Genomic DNA, 16,828 nt, shown 5'->3' with positions numbered 1-16,828 from the left:
TTTTTCTGAAGCTGTCGGACAATGACTAGCACACCTTTTCCAGTCATACTTTTCAGGATTTTTTCCAGTACCTTCATTATGTTGTCCAAAAGTTTTGTCTCTGTAATTTCTTCTTTCCTGGGCATCACCCTTCTCCTTATGCACATTTACGATCACACTCTTCAGCCAGTCAACTGGAACAAATCATTAACTAAACCCACTACTACATCTCTTGAGTACTTCAACATTTTATCAGTCAGTTCGGACACACCCGTCGCCTTCTCCAACTGCATCCTGCCGATTACACTGTTGGCGGTAGCAGCATCAATCAAAGGCCAACGGCCAACCATCTGGTCCACTGACTCCAACTTTTCCTGTTCCAGTCAACTCCTCATTCAGGAACTGGTTATACAAGTGCATTTAATATAATTTATATGTTTAATTTATAAATAAATGATGAGGACAGTGCATTTTCACAGCTTGATCTTCATTTTCTCTTACATGACTTCCTTCCTATTATTATTATTATTATTATAACTAGTATTAGTAGTAGCAGTAGTAACTGTAGTAGTATGATGAGGATGAGGATTATTATTATTATCATTATTATTATTATTATTATTATTATTATTATTATTATTATTATTGTTATTATCCTCTCATGGTTTGAAGATCAAGATTAGGTTTGCGTTTCTTCTTTAATTTGAGGTAGGAATTATGTACCTAAGTATTTTGTCCTCTCATTTTACATGATTCTTGACTTACTAATATTATTTTTTCTCTCGTATAGACTATAATGAATGATAACTTTCTAATATTCGTGGTGTGTGTGTGTGTGTGTGTGTGTGTGTGTGTGTGCGCTGAAACCTTTTCCCTTTGATTTTCCTCCTATTTTCCAAGCTTTCCCAGACGCTTCGTCTCTTTTTCTTGATAGCCTATATTGCCTTAATTACCTTTCCACTTATAATTATTCCATCTTCGATGCTTACTCTCACTGACACAGTATTGTTAAATCTTTCAGCAGATGGTTTCCTCCCTGTCTTTCTGTCTGTGTCTGTCTTTCTGTCTGTGTCTGTCTGTCTGTCTGCGTCTGTCTGTCTGTCTGTCTGTGTCTGTCTGTCTGTGTCTGTCTGTCTGTCTGTCTGTCTCTCTCTCTCTCTCTCTCTCTCTCTCTCTCTCTCTCTCTCTCTCTCTTACAGTATTACATTTTCCATCCTTCTTTTATTCAGGTAATAAGAGAGTTTCGAACTGGATGACTAATTTTTGCCCTCCTTAACCCCCTTTACTGTTCGTCCTTGGTGGCGGCAGAAGAAGTGTGAAAAAAAAAAAAATCATCGTAGTCTAGGGGCTAACTGCATGTTTCCCGAGAAATATCTTCCCCTTTTCCCAGTCTTAATCCCTGGAATATTGTCATTTTTTCCCTCTACATCCACACGATTTTGTTCAACTTAAAAAATGTTCCTTAAACTGACCAGGTTAAAGAAAGTGTATCTAGCACCTCCAGCTCGAGGAGTCTCACTGAAGCTGAATAAGGCCGCTTGAAATAGGAATAATAAATGAGAAATACGTTAAGTGGAGTGATTTTTTTTTTCACTGAATTATTTCATACTCCTTAGCTAATTTTCTCCTCTATCCTCTTTCACTAGTACTCTTTACCATTCTTTTTAACTCCTTTGCACTCTTTCCGGTTTCTCTATGTTAGACCTTTCTTATTCCTTCTGTTCCTCTGCACCATTCCTTCTTGATCTCCAGTCTTTTTATTCCGATTTTATCTTTTACTAACCCTCTTTTCTTTCTCCTTTAACTATTGACACCTCATTCTAGCCCTCCGATCCCTTTTCTGGCGTTTATGTCCTGTTTCTATTTTTTTTTTTTTTCACCTTTTTCATCTTGCTTCTTGGTCTTCCCTTACCCTCGTTCAACATTATTAACCTAAGAATCGTGCCACTGATTTTTGCAACAGCTGGGCTAACCTTATTAGCATGTGGTCCTAAGCTCCTCTTGCCAGTACCTCATGTCCCTCTTTCTTACACTCTTTCCGCCCCCTAGCCTCTTGAAGCCTCATTCTAACTTTCTTATCCTCCTTGAAAATTTTTTACCCCTCTTTCTATTTCTTATTCTTTCCTTTCATCCTTCTACACTCTACACGTCTAACTCTCATTCTTCCTCTCCCTCTTTACCCCTCATATTCGCCCTCTTGTTCTTCATGTCCTCATCATAAACCAGGGGAAGGAACCACTAATTTTCTGAGCAGTTGGACTAGCCAGTGCTATTTGCATGTGGCCTCCCTCTCCCTCCCACTCGTCCTTCCTCACACCACACTTAATTTAGTCTAATGCCGTCAAGTAGTAAGGGGGGAAGGGATGAGTTAGAGCGATAGGAGCTCGAGAGGAGACGGAAAGGCTGAAGGGGGAAGGGAGGAATAGGGAGGGAGGGAGGGGAAGGGATTGATCGAATAGGAGGGGCAGTGATGGAAAGGAGGGATAATGCTATTCAGGTATAACATAGAAATGGCAGTGTGAGGTGAGACGGTTTACACTGCATATACAGAAGACAGAGAACAAAGGAGTACAAAACCATGCAAACAGCAACAGATCTGTAGGCCTTTTCTAGGCTATTTTTGACTGAGTATAAGTAAAGTATCGATCCTGTGAATCAAGGACAGGAATAAAGAAACAAGAAGACTCCCACCACCCAACACTTTCTCCAAGCAAAGGGAAACGATGCGAAAGTGACAACCTTAATCCACAGAAAAGTCTGTCATGGAAATTTTGTAGGAAACACTGAACAGACAAAAAATTCCGCAAATTATCCCAAGTTGTAAGTAAACGTAGTATCACGTCCATATTAGGTATATACTGATGATGTTCTGCAGTTGTTTGCCATTTTTTGTAATGTGGAATGCATTATAAGTCAGAACGTATTATTGCTGGGAACATGAGTAGCTAGAGGTGAGCTAAACACATATTGTCATAAAGACTTTGTAGTTAATTGTAGAGAAGTATATGTTAGACTTGTGGTCGAGCGGCTTTTATATCTTGTAGTAGTTTTCCCACCAGATGTCATGTAGTGACGGGAGAGGTAAAGAATAGTATGGGACTATCTTTATTTGTCTTGGAAATATTAAACAGGTATAATAGTATAAGTCCTGGGTAGCTACCTCCCTGTCTCGCTATCTCTCTCTCTCTCTCTGTTCTCAAGCTGATCTCCGTCTCGACCTCTCTATAGGGTCGCTTGTCTCCTTCTCAACTCTCTTTCCTCACATCTCGTGTAGTAGGGTGTGTGTGTCACGTATCTTCCTCGTGGCAACAGAACTTTCTCACGAGAGGACTGCTGACAGCTAACTGAATCATCTTACTGGCCGCTGTCGTCAGCTTTCCCCCGTGTAAGCGTTTAGCGCTGCTCGCTTCTCGCAAACACAACACCTTCTCATCGTTTGACTTCCTGCTTCTATCTGTCTCTCTATCTATCTATTTATCTATCTATTTATTATGTAGTCCTCTTCGGAGGCGTGGGTTCGTATCCCACCGCTGCCACCAAATGTCATAAAGACTTTGTAGTTAATTGTAGAGAAGTATATGTTAGACTTGTGGTCGAGCGGCTTTTATATCTTGTAGTAGTTTTCCCACCAGATGTCATGTAGTGACGGGAGAGGTAAAGAATAGTATGGGACTATCTTTATTTGTCTTGGAAATATTAAACAGGTATAATAGTATAAGTCCTGGGTAGCTACCTCCCTGTCTCGCTATCTCTCTCTCTCTCTCTGTTCTCAAGCTGATCTCCGTCTCGACCTCTCTATAGGGTCGCTTGTCTCCTTCTAAACTCTCTTTCCTCACATCTCGTGTAGTAGGGTGTGTGTGTCACGTATCTTCCTCGTGGCAACAGAACTTTCTCACGAGAGGACTGCTGACAGCTAACTGAATCATCTTACTGGCCGCTGTCGTCAGCTTTCCCCCGTGTAAGCGTTTAGCGCTGCTCGCTTTCTCGCAAACACAACACCTTCTCATCGTTTGACTTCCTGCTTCTATCTGTCTCTCTATCTATCTATTTATCTATCTATTTATTATGTAGTCCTATATTTGCTCGGCCGCGCGAAAATGACGTACCATCGACATTTAATAGTTATAATATATTAATACATACTACATACACATTATAATGAACTTATAAGCTAATTAAGTGAAATACATAATATTGTAAAGTAACATAATTGTATGAATATTGTATACATATATTATGCATAGTAAATAGTGATTATTCAGTAATATTACATTTTAAATAAGTTGAATACATATTGGAATAAATGCATTAAAGTAAATTATTTAACTGTAATACAGTATGTACTTGGGTTATTATAGTGAATTGCATACATGCAAGAATAAAAATAGTTTAAAATTAAGAATATTGTAAGAGTTACTAATATTTCATTTAAAGATAATGGTACTGGTCTGCCATATATGGGTCATTCTTCTTTGTGTTATTATTATTATTATTATTTTTTTTTTTTTTTTTTTTTTTTTTTTTATATATATAATTAATACTATATACAAAATATATACACTTCATTCAGGGTGGTTAACTGTGATGTTAACTCTCCCCCACTAAACAATGACTCCAAATTAGCAATTCTTGCATGCATTCTGTGCATGGCCAACAGCAATACTGCAACCACAATGCAGATAATTATGAAGACAGAAGGTGCTTGGCTATACACATAATATGGGTTGAACATACTCAAACTCAAATCTTCCCAGGGCTTCATTGTTTCATTGATCAGCTGCATAGTTTCAAACTTAGGTGAAGTCAACTTAATACTTGTGCTCATGTTTAAGTCCATATCAGGCAGTGGGTGGAAATGTTTGTGTGTATGGTTGAGAATGGCGTAGTGATTGATGGTGGAAAAAGTAGACATGGATGGTGTAAATACCGCACAGTAGTCTGGTGCTATGTATAATCCTGAGGCTGATGTATGAGATGGTGGTATATCTGGACAGACTATGTAAACCGATGTGTTATGAGGGAAATAAAAAAACTGCGAGTGTCCAATGCGTTGATGGTGTACAAGTTTATCTGGAGCAAAAGTGAAGTTGCAATGATGATGAATATTGTTATTGCTGATGATAGCCATTTCACAAGGGACCGTATCAGTAGGCTGAAACGTGAAAATGTACGCAGGACAAAGATGAACAGCATGTAAGGATGTGCGGCACTTTCGCTCAATCGTTGACTCACTTGCGAAAGTGACAGTGTCTCGTCTCTTGGAGACCATGATGAGTTCGGTGTCTGTGTTGATGTTGATGATGACTAAAGTGTTGTTGTTTCTATAGGGGAAGGGGTGTATTTGGTATACTGTGAACAGGTCTTCCGTGATGAATGGTACATGAACTATCACTGATGTTGGTGTTAGTGTTGCTTCCAAGTACGGGTAATATTGCATAAATTCCCTACTGCGGAACAATGGCTTCAATTTATGTGTATGTATGCCTTGACTAACTATCTGACGTAGCTCATGAACTGGGAGTAAGTCATTTGTGATCTTGCCATCACCAGCATTCGAAATTCCTTGCATAAGTGCCCTGAAATGATCTCTAGTGTTCTCTAATTGTAGTAGAATCGTGTCAATATGTTCTGTGATGATGGAGAAGTGCTGGAAAAGGGTAACGTTACCCTCCAAGTTATTTATTTTATCTATACTCTCGAGAGCTACGTTTTCTGCTTGTTTCAGATTTTTCACAATTGTTTTCATTGCTGAGTTCTGTCCTGTGATGAATTTATCTTGGTATGTTAGTACCTGAGCTATCTTATTAAATTTTTTGTTTATTTCTTTAAGGTCATCCTCTGTAGCCAATCCAAAGATGTTCCCAAGAATTGCGCCGCCCAGATCGAACAAACCGCGCTTTTGGCGAGTACGTGTGATGTTGTTCCTGTCGCTCAGCACCTCTGTTCCAGAAGATGGGAGATCTTGGATCATGACGAGCATAGTTGACTTCGCCTGTTCTAGTTTCCATTTCGCTAACTTCACCATTTCATCCACTTCCTTGGTGATATGTGATTGTGAAACATAATTCCCTATCTTGAAGTCCAGAGTTCGCATCGGCGTCGCAAGTCTTTCTATATAAGTAGGTAAGTCATACAAGTAATCTAGACTTATTTCAGTACTCATGACATCCTTGACGATTGTAGTCGTGGCCGTTGGAGCTATGAGGCATCCTTGTCGTACTATATGCTTGGGGTCTAGGTGCGCATATACTCTTACTATGTATAGGAGAATCCATAGCATAAGTCCCTTCATCGTAACCTACCGAAAAAAAAAAAATCTATTAATTTCCTATAAAGCTGTGGTTGATGATAGTGATGATGTGCGTTACGGTTGGCTGTTATTTCATTTATAGAAGGAGTTTAAATCGATATTTAATTCTCGTAAATGATGTACTGTAGATTTCATTGGAATAGTTGCACCTATGTTCGATTGTTTGGTATATGACCTTAATTTCTTTTTGTAATCATTGTTGTGTTCTTGCTTGGTTTCTTGAGGTACGTTCACCTGTTCGGTTGTATCCGAGGCTGAATAATTATGTGATAATTCCCTTGAAACTCGTTTTAAATGGTCAATATGAACTTGTTTTTCCTCGCCACTTGAAAGTGACTTAATTAAAACTTTGTTTGCCTTTATGTTAATTACTCTGTATGGGCCCTCAAATTTAGGGGATAATTTATTGTCTCTCGTATGAATGACTCCGTAAACAATGTCTCCTAAGCTGATAGGTGAATCTTTTGCCTTTTTGTTAAATGCCTCCGTCATTTCTTCCTTGGACATCGTTAATTGTTTTTGCACTCTTTTGTGAATGTCCTGGAATTCACGTAAACGGAGTTTAGAGTAATCATCGTAATTGTATATAGGCATGCTGTCACCTTCTAGGAGCTCATATGGTAATTTTTTATCTGTGCCATATATAATGAAATGTGGTGTGTCACCAATGGATTTATTTATAGACCCATTAATGGAGGCCTCTACTCTGGGAATCCAATCATCCCAGCTTGCATAATTTTCACTGAGAATGTGTCGTAGCACATCTAATACCTTTTTATTTTGTCTCTCTACCAACCCATTCGATGCTGGGTGATAGGCCAAAACGTTAACCTTTTTAATGTTGTATTGTTTACATATTTCTTGTAAGATCTCAGAATTAAATTCTCCTCCATTATCACTTATTAGTACCTTAGGGGTAGTAAAGCGACATATTACATTATCTGTTATTGCCTTTGCTACTGTCTCTGCTGTCTTATCTTTAATTGGAGCTAAAATGACATAACGGGAAAAATGATCCGTTGCTACGAATAAGTATAGGTTATTATTGTATGATAATGGCATCTTGAGTAAATCAACAGCGACAACTTCCCATGGCTGATGTGGTACTGGGTAATTACCCATCGGTGCAGGTGTGATTGGGTATCCTTTGTGTTTCGCACATGATTCGCATCTGTCTATATGATTGTGTATATCTCTTCGTAATGAAGGCCAGTAATATAATAGCTGGGCTTGGTTGAATGTCTTATCCTTTCCAGGGTGTCCTGCATGTGGGCTGTCGTGTATCATTCGTAATACTTGGGGTATCATGTCATTAGGTACTACCAACTGGTTAGTATTTCTTTGGCGTTTTGGTTGTTTAGAGTTAATTTTGTATAATGTATTATTGACCATTGTGAATTGTTCAAGTGGGACATGCAGTTTGGGTAATTGTATGTCATCTCCACTTTCTAACTTGTATATTACTTTTGACCATACTGGGTCAAGTCTTTGTGCCTTTGCGATATCCTCGTGGTTTGGGATATTTCCTTTGAGATCTAACGCCGCAACCTGAATTGTGTTCGGGTTCCTAGATAATGCGTCCGCTACTATATTCATTTTACCTTGTATATAATGTATTTGTACATTGTAGTTTTCAACTGTACATTTCCATCTTGCTCTCCTCCCAGAAAGGAGTTTTTCTTTAAACATACCCACCAGTGGTTTATGGTCGGTGAATAAGTGGATTTCGTAACCATATACCAAATCTCGAAACTTTTGTAATGCAAAAATCACTGCAAGTGCCTCTAAGTCTGTAGTGCTATAATTTTTCTCCGCACCTCTTGTTTGTCTGCTGGCAAATGCAATTGGTTGATTCTTTCCTCTTTTATCTTCCTGCATCAGTACAGCCCCTAATCCTTTAACTGATGCGTCTGTACAAATAAGAAATGATTTCGTGTAATCTGGATATGCTAAACAAGGTGCATTCGTTAGTTTAATTTTTAGATTGTTAAATGCCCTTTTTTGTTCTTCTTCCCATTGGAATACAGCATCTTTTTTGAGTAGTTGGAATAGAGGGAAGGCTATATGAGAGAACTGTGGTACGAAGGACCTATAGTACCCAGCCAGACCTAAAAATTGTCTAACTTCGTCAGTCGTAGTGGGTTCAGGAAAATCTCTCACTGCCTGTATTTTGTCATCAGTGGTGTGAATACCATCAGAGCTTAATTTGTGGCCTAAGAAATTTATTTCCTTAAAGCAAAATTTGCATTTAGAAAGTTTAATTTTTAATCCAGCATCACTAAGCTTTTGTAAGAGTAAGTCTAATTTCCTGAGATGATCCTTAATATTCTTCGTTGCGATAATAATATCGTCAAGATAAACAAATATTCCTTGTCCTAAAATTCCGGACAATACGTAATTCATAAGACGCTGGAACGTACCAGGGGCTGTCCTCAGTCCCATTGGCATTCTTGTATATTGATAATGGCCTCTGTTTGTTGAAAAGGCAGTGTATTTACGTGACTCCTGAGATACCGGAATCTGATAGTATCCGTTTAGGAGATCGATGGTCGAGAATATATTATTCTCAGGACCAATATTCTGTAGCACATCACTTAGCAATGGCATGGGAAATCTGTCTGGGATGGTGTGATTATTTAGTTTACGGTAATCTACTACCGCACGCATTTCTCCATTTCTCTTGGGCACAAAGAAAAGGGGAGCGTTCCACGGAGAAACTGAAGGCTCAATAATTCCAAGCTTTAACATTTCATCGACATACTGATTAGCAAGTGTACGTTGGGAGTGTGGTATGCGATAAGCTGGTACGAAAATTGGTGGTGTTTCTGGGTGCACATTAATCATGTGATTAATCAAGTTAGTACACCCTAATCGTTCTCCGGGCAAGGCTACGGTGTCCCTGTGTGTTTCCAGCAGGGTTAACAAATCATTTTCTTCGTCAAATTCACCTGAGTGAATTAAATTCTCTTTTATTCTTTCTCTATCCGTAGATTTTATCTCACTTGTTACTCCACCAATATTTATTTCCTTCACAGGGGCGAAACATTTTTCAATATTAACTATGCAAGTTCCCTTCTTCAACTGAACTTCCCCATTCATGTGATTAATAATGAATATCTGAGTTAGCCCTTCGTCGTTCGTATGACATAATGCGTTTTCTACTGACAATCCTTTTACTTTACATAATTCTTCTAAGACAAGAACAGTACTATTCCGTAATTTGCTCTTTATGGTAACCTTCATGTATGAATTAGGTGGTATAACCAAATCATTAGTGAGATGGGCTGGAAAAATTGATAAATCAGTACTGTTAGCTGGGTCACTAATTCTGGAGGATGGGGTTGCTGGTGTAAGTGGATCTATACACTCATCTGTTTGTGTATGTTTGTTTAAGCCTTTAATATTACCAATTCTTTTTGGCTCTCTTCTACCAATCGGTGAGGGCTCTGAAAGTATTTCCTCTATAAATTCATTATCAAAGTCTATTCCATTCATTTGTGGGAGTATAGTTATGTTCTCAGTTCTCATGGATCTTAAGCCCAGTAACATATGAGCTTTAATTGCTAAGTTTTCAACGATATAGAACAATGCAGAGAATGGTCTTGTAGTTTCTGTGAAACTGAAATTTAATCTTATCATACCTTTTACTGTAATCTCTTGACCATCTACTGTGTTTAATTCTAAATCAGCTTCATCCAAAAAAGTTACTTTCTTTTTATTTTTAAGAATTCTATTTAGTTCTTCATGTGTTATTAAGTTCACTGGAGAGCCTGTATCTAAAAATAAGGAAATGTTTTGATCCTCACATACAGCTGGTATCAAGATACACTCATTTCCCAACATGCCTCCTATGTGAAGTTTAACCTTGTTCTTTTTTATGTTTGTTCGTTTTTTGTCATGACTTGGTCTTCCCCCGATTTGAACATAGACACAATTTTTTCTACTGTTTTGCAATCACTAGTCCAGTGCCCTTGGTATCTATGATGCCTACAGTAAGGACCAAACCCTTGTGTCTTTTGATTATCCTCTTTTGCCTTGATAAAGCATTCATACCTTGTGTGTCCTGGTTTTGCACAGTAATGACACAGAATGGACCTATCCCTTGACTGTGACCTACGAGGTGATTTCCCATAAAAAGTGTTGTTTATAGCGCGAGACCTACTCGGGCTGCGCGAAAACTTATGAAACTGCCTGTAGGAAGGCGTGTGGGAACGAGGTCTAGGCGTCTTTGCTTGTTTGGGCTGCCTCATTTCAGGTCGCGATCGATTTTGTTCTCTGTTTGGGGTCGGTGTTGATGTTTTCACAGCTGATACTGTCTCAGGTACCCTGATTCTACCAGAATGTGCATGTGTGTCGACCACACCTGCTTTACTGCACTGCATCTCTACCTCGTTCATTAAGTCTAGTAAGCACATTCCAGGGATGTACGCGATTGTTTTGGCGATCTTAAGGGTTCTATCAGGTAATTTACACAAGGCAGCTACATAACCAATGATGTCCACGACGAGGTCTGGGGACATCTTTCCATCATCTGTTATCCACTTAGAATTCTCCAGAGTAGCTAATAGGGTTCTCTTGATTGTGGAGACATCAGCAGTTATTTCACTGAGCACATGGTTTGTAGTGTGCTCCCTTACAAGATCTACAATTTTATGTAATTCTGGAATTATACCTGGCAAGAAGTTCATACCTCCAGAAAATTTCTTCAGAAATTCAGTTTTAAATTCATCATATGTCCTAGCACGATGTAGCTTATCGGAGCGCAATAAATTGCTTGCTGGACATCTTTCCTGGCTTATGCAAGATGAAAAAATAGCAATTTTCTCTTGTTCATCTAGTATATGGCGCTTGATGAACATTTGTTCGCACTGACTGATTAATGAAATGACATCAATGCGATCCTTGTCTGTGCCAGAGAATTTTGGGGCAGTCTTATCCTCGTGATACACAAAAACGTGAGGTGTGGTTTTTAGATCAGCAGTATTTGTTTCTTGATTCATCTTTAATGATTGCCCTGTTAATTCAACTTGTACGAGTTTATCGTTATGTGAGGGAATGGTAGAATATGTATGACCGGACCGGTGAACCCTGTTAAGTATATTGGCATACGTATTTAAGGCAGCTGCAGAAGTCGATACTCTCAACATCTGAAGGGGTTTCCCACTCATCATCCGAAACTCCCGTATTTGTTTCCTTATCTATAACGTGTGGTGTGGGTTGTACAATGGGTGGGCTGTCTCTTAATTGTGAGTCTGATGTTGTGGCAATTTGTGTGTCATCTGGTATTAACGTGGGTGGTTGCGAAAATATTCCTGTCATTAAGATATGATGTTATGAAATATGCCTCTTGTTTATTTATGTCCTAGCAAACTAGATGATTAAATAAGTTGAATATAGCTAATTTTAGCACTGAGAAGAAATGAGCAAGTATAATTTTACCCACTTGATACAGATCGTAGAGGTGTGTCGATACCAAAGTCGATCTCGGAAGAAAATACAGGTTTGATTGAAGATCTCTTGATAATTCTAGTGGTGTGTTGATGGACGATATTACTCAGGAAACTCCATGGCCTGGTATTTGTAGTGGTTAACGGCTGTCCCAGGCAAACCTCAACATAGAACGTCGAATTTCCAACTTAACTGTGAAAATAAGTGAATATGAGTAGGAGCTATGTGAATAATGAGTAATGAGTAGTGGGTGAGAAGTGCCTGGTGTCCGTCACACGTTGCTTGGCATGGCAGACTCGCGTTGTGATGTCATCTCAGCACATGGTGACGTCGGCTTCCCACACTGGTAGCTGTGGTGAGTGAATGAGTAGCGATGAGTAACTTGAGTGAAGACGAGTGAGTAAGATGAGTTGTAAATCGTGTCTCACTCTTCGTTTGTTTGTTCCCTTTATTCTATGTGGAAGTTTTCTCTGTCCTTTTCTCTAGTGATTTATTCGTAGAGTTGTTAATTGTAGTTGATTGTAGATGGCTGTAGTTGATTGTAGATGGCTGTAGACTTTGTAGAACTGAAGCTAACCTTGTAGTCTCGGTTGCTTTTGTAGAAATTTGCTTTTAATTCGGAGACGATGTCCGCAGATTTGCTGGTTTGTCGTTAAGCTACTTGCAAGGCGTCGAGTGATCTCTTGACCTCTGCATCAGCGTAATGATCTGGGAGACGGAGGGGGCAGGAGCTGATATTGTTGGTTGTTGTCAATCTTGATATTTTGTAGGAATTTAATGTTGATTCGTAGACGAGGTTCGTATACGTTCGCTGCTACCAAATGTCATAAAGACTTTGTAGTTAATTGTAGAGAAGTATATGTTAGACTTGTGGTCGAGCGGCTTTTATATCTTGTAGTAGTTTTCCCACCAGATGTCATGTAGTGACGGGAGAGGTAAAGAATAGTATGGGACTATCTTTATTTGTCTTGGAAATATTAAACAGGTATAATAGTATAAGTCCTGGGTAGCTACCTCCCTGTCTCGCTATCTCTCTCTCTCTCTGTTCTCAAGCTGATCTCCGTCTCGACCTCTCTATAGGGTCGCTTGTCTCCTTCTAAACTCTCTTTCCTCACATCTCGTGTAGTAGGGTGTGTGTGTCACGTATCTTCCTCGTGGCAACAGAACTTTCTCACGAGAGGACTGCTGACAGCTAACTGAATCATCTTACTGGCCGCTGTCGTCAGCTTTCCCCCGTGTAAGCGTTTAGCGCTGCTCGCTTCTCGCAAACACAACACCTTCTCATCGTTTGACTTCCTGCTTCTATCTGTCTCTCTATCTATCTATTTATCTATCTATTTATTATGTAGTCCTATAATATGACGGTAAGTGATTTTTTAAAATATTTACTTACCGGCACAATACTGGAACGTGTGTGTGTGTGTGTGTGTGTGTGTGTGTGAGTGTGTGTGTGTGTGTTTTACCACTGTTACTTAGCTTCAAGGGACAGGTAACGTTTACTAACACTTTATAATTATGGTATTTTCTGTACTGCGGTATTATCATAATGTTTACCTAAACGCAGGCTACGAGGAGGTTTAGTTCAAGGATACAAAATCTTCTAATGACATAAAAATATGGCGATTGAAAATGCTTCACAATAGATTGGTTGAATTAAACTAGCGGTAGTGACCAACGTTTCCTGTCTCATGAATTTGAGCATTTCATCTTCAATAGAGTTGTGAACATACGCGACATATTGCCCTATAAGTGTCAAGTTTGTTATTCATTGCTAACATCTGAATATCGATTGGGTGAATATTTGACTTCTCATCCCCTGATAGATGTGAAGAACAATTTTTCGTAAAATAAGAAACCTAATGTACAGAACCACAGGATAACATCAGTATGTTAATGTTAACTTAAAACTTTTTCACTTTCAGGTTATTGCATTGTACATCAGAATATAACTTTCATTCATCCATTCGTATGAGAATTTCCACGACAGCTTTTTTATGTTGCATAGTAATTCTTGTCACTTTTGCTGTCCGCTGAGTCTGGAGAGTTTCGTGGAAGGTGTGAGGGGAGCGGGAACCTTCCTGCTTACCTTTGATTCTGAATAGTAATCTTAGAGTGTACCACATAAAACTTTTCTTTCAATAACCGAGAAGTGTATTGCTGTTTGTTTCCTCCGTACTCTGAACAGATTTACTTCTATTCCGTACTCATATGGTCTGTATCTCATTCTATATTTATTTTCCTGCTTGTACACTCTCGAGCAATTCCGCGTCCGTTCTATAATTTGTTGAGAACTGAACACAACGATCTAAATGTGTTCATACTATCCAGCCACGCCTTGTGACAATGATATTTTTAATAACTTTTCGATTACGTCATCTGTGTTTTTTTTTTTTTTTTTTTTTTTTTACTTAACCCCTGGACTACAGCAAAGTTGCAGCCAGACTGGTGCAGCAATATATGCCCAAATTAGCAACCATTGCAAAATTGCTTCATATATACACCATCGTTTTGGAAATGCTACCACACACTAATCCTTGGAATTTTTTTGTTTAACTCACAAAATTTACCGAGTTATTGTAGTAGAAAATTTCCCAGTTGGTGGGAAACTGGCAACTCCACAAGTGGAACTTGCTCTTGTTAAAGCCTTTGCAAGTTGGCAGTTACTTAAATAAGCCATAACATGAGCATGGCGTGCAAATTTTGGTAATTTCCATCTTTCACTCTCTCCCTTAACCATTGTCGGTCTTGCATTTAATATGATAATCAAAAACTATTTTTAGGGACAGGTTTGAGCCTTCCTCAGGTGCTAATGCCAAGGTGAATGAATCAAGAAGTGCATAAATTTCGCTAACAGTAGCTATTACAACTTTTTTATTATGGACTCATCCTAGGGGATTGGGATGAGAGATGACAGAATGCCTAATATCCGACAAAAACTGAGTGACGCAGCTCCTTCAAGGAACATCGTGGTGCATTTTTTAAAATCCCACTCATATGCTGGAAGTTGCATGTCCCCAAAGTTGACCAGTGGGGTAAATTGTACGCAGCAGGTTAACGGTCTGTGTATACTGGTTGTCTAATTTCCTAATTATTGAGCCAGGTAGACGAAGTTGATGGTCATCATTTTCGTACTAAAGGTATCTGTGTGTCTGTGTCGAAAACTCAGATATCAGAAAATCCAGGTAGATGAGTTGATGGTCATCATTGAATCAGGTAGACGAAATCGATGGTCATTATTGAATCAAGAAGACGAAGTCAATGGTCATTATTTTTGTACGAATTGTTCATGTGTCTGTCTGTCTGTGCCGAGAACTCAAATCTCAGGAAGTATTGACTGTAGAAGGAAAAGTTATTAATAAAAGTTGTTTAGAGTCACAGGTAGACGAATTCGATGGTCATTATTTTTGTACAAAATGTATCTGTGTGTATATGTCTGTGTTGAAAACTCAAATCCTAGAAAGTATCGATTGTAAAAGGAAAAGTTATTATTAAAGGTTGTTTAAAGTCGCAACCTGAGCTCACATATCACTCAGCCAACATTGAGAGTCATACAGGATGGATACATAAAAGTCAAGTCCTCATCTAACAGTAGTATTACAGTCTGCCTGGCTCACAGATGACGGGTAGTCTTGTTACATTTTCTAAATCTCATGGTTTATGTTATCAGGTTACATATTTTATTGTACACTATATTTTCGCTTTCCACATTTGTACTGGCAGTATTGAGCACTTTGCTTTTTCCAGTAGGAAATCGTCAGCCATATTATGACCCACTTCTGTGGCCCATCACAAACTCTCTAAGTCACCTATATTAGTAGTGATGAATTGCTTTGACACTTACGATTTTTTTTAAATCAACAGCATATTTAACATTTCCTAACTAGTCCTCTTCAATAACAATTGAAGAAGCCTTCTGTTAGATTTGCACACAAATTACAGTATAATGTCTGTGCACATTAAATTCAGCACATTACCCAACAGCAAAGCAGTGAAACTTGCAGTGTTGTGTCATTCTGACTTTTTTTTTTTTCATAAATTACGGTACAACTTTGTATTTACGATCCCCTAATCCATATTATCCAGTCACCTGATGACACGGATACTGAAACCATGCGTTTAACGTTTGCTGAGGCATTGTGTGTGTGTGTGTGTGTGTGTGTGTGTGTTTGTGTGTGTGTGTGTATGTGTGTGTGTGTGTGTGTGTGTGTGTGTGTGTGTGTGTGTGTGTGTGTGTGTGTGCAGTTTTGTTCAGTCATGAAAATTGATTTTGTTTCATATTACATTATAGGTATTGCTCAAAAAAAAAAAAAAAAAAAAAAAAAAAGGCACGAGCAATTACTCCAGTCTCCATGATGTCAATATTTTACCGGAATATTTGTTTTTACCTTTCACAAATCAGTCTTTCTTTATAGTTTTCAGCATCTCACAAGCCAAAGTTGTTGAACAAAGTGAACAACACTATCCTGCTTATTATCATTGTTAGCTTCCATTTACTTGACACCTTGTTGCTCTCTAACCATAAGTAGGAAAACTTGCATAATGGCTTCGGCTACCTTTCTTTAATATTCACGTTATTCTATTCACCTTAAGGTTTCTGACTACAAGCCATATATATATATATATATATATATATATATATATATATATATATATATATATATATATATATATATATATATATATATATATATAATCAACCAGTCAACCTCTTGCTCCATCGGTTATCTCTTATTCTTGGTACACTCATGATCACTAATCTCTGACCAGAGAGTTAGCCAAAGGCGTGGCCAGGCGTAGGCTGCGAAATCAGACACCCTCAGCCATCGTTCCAGAAAGATTTAGTGTTTCAATGAACAAATTTCTAAGCATCACTGAAACACTTTCGTTTCACATATTATATTTCTTTTTCAAGTAATATATATGCATCTTAAGAAATAGATATGAAAGTTGGTCATAGCTGTTATTATTTAGTGTGCAGTAAGTGCGTGATGTTTGATATTCACACTGTGTTTTATTAATCTGTTTATAATTCCACTGACCTATTTCTTGAGGCGAGCCTTTAACCGAATTGTTGATGGGTGATGGCGAAGA

This window comes from Coenobita brevimanus, chromosome 101 (genome assembly GCF_032717465.1).
Source record: "Coenobita brevimanus isolate Jiangsu-jjx chromosome 101, ASM3271746v2, whole genome shotgun sequence".
NCBI classification, from domain to species: domain Eukaryota; kingdom Metazoa; phylum Arthropoda; class Malacostraca; order Decapoda; family Coenobitidae; genus Coenobita; species Coenobita brevimanus.
Note: the sequence above shows the minus strand (reverse complement) of the source record.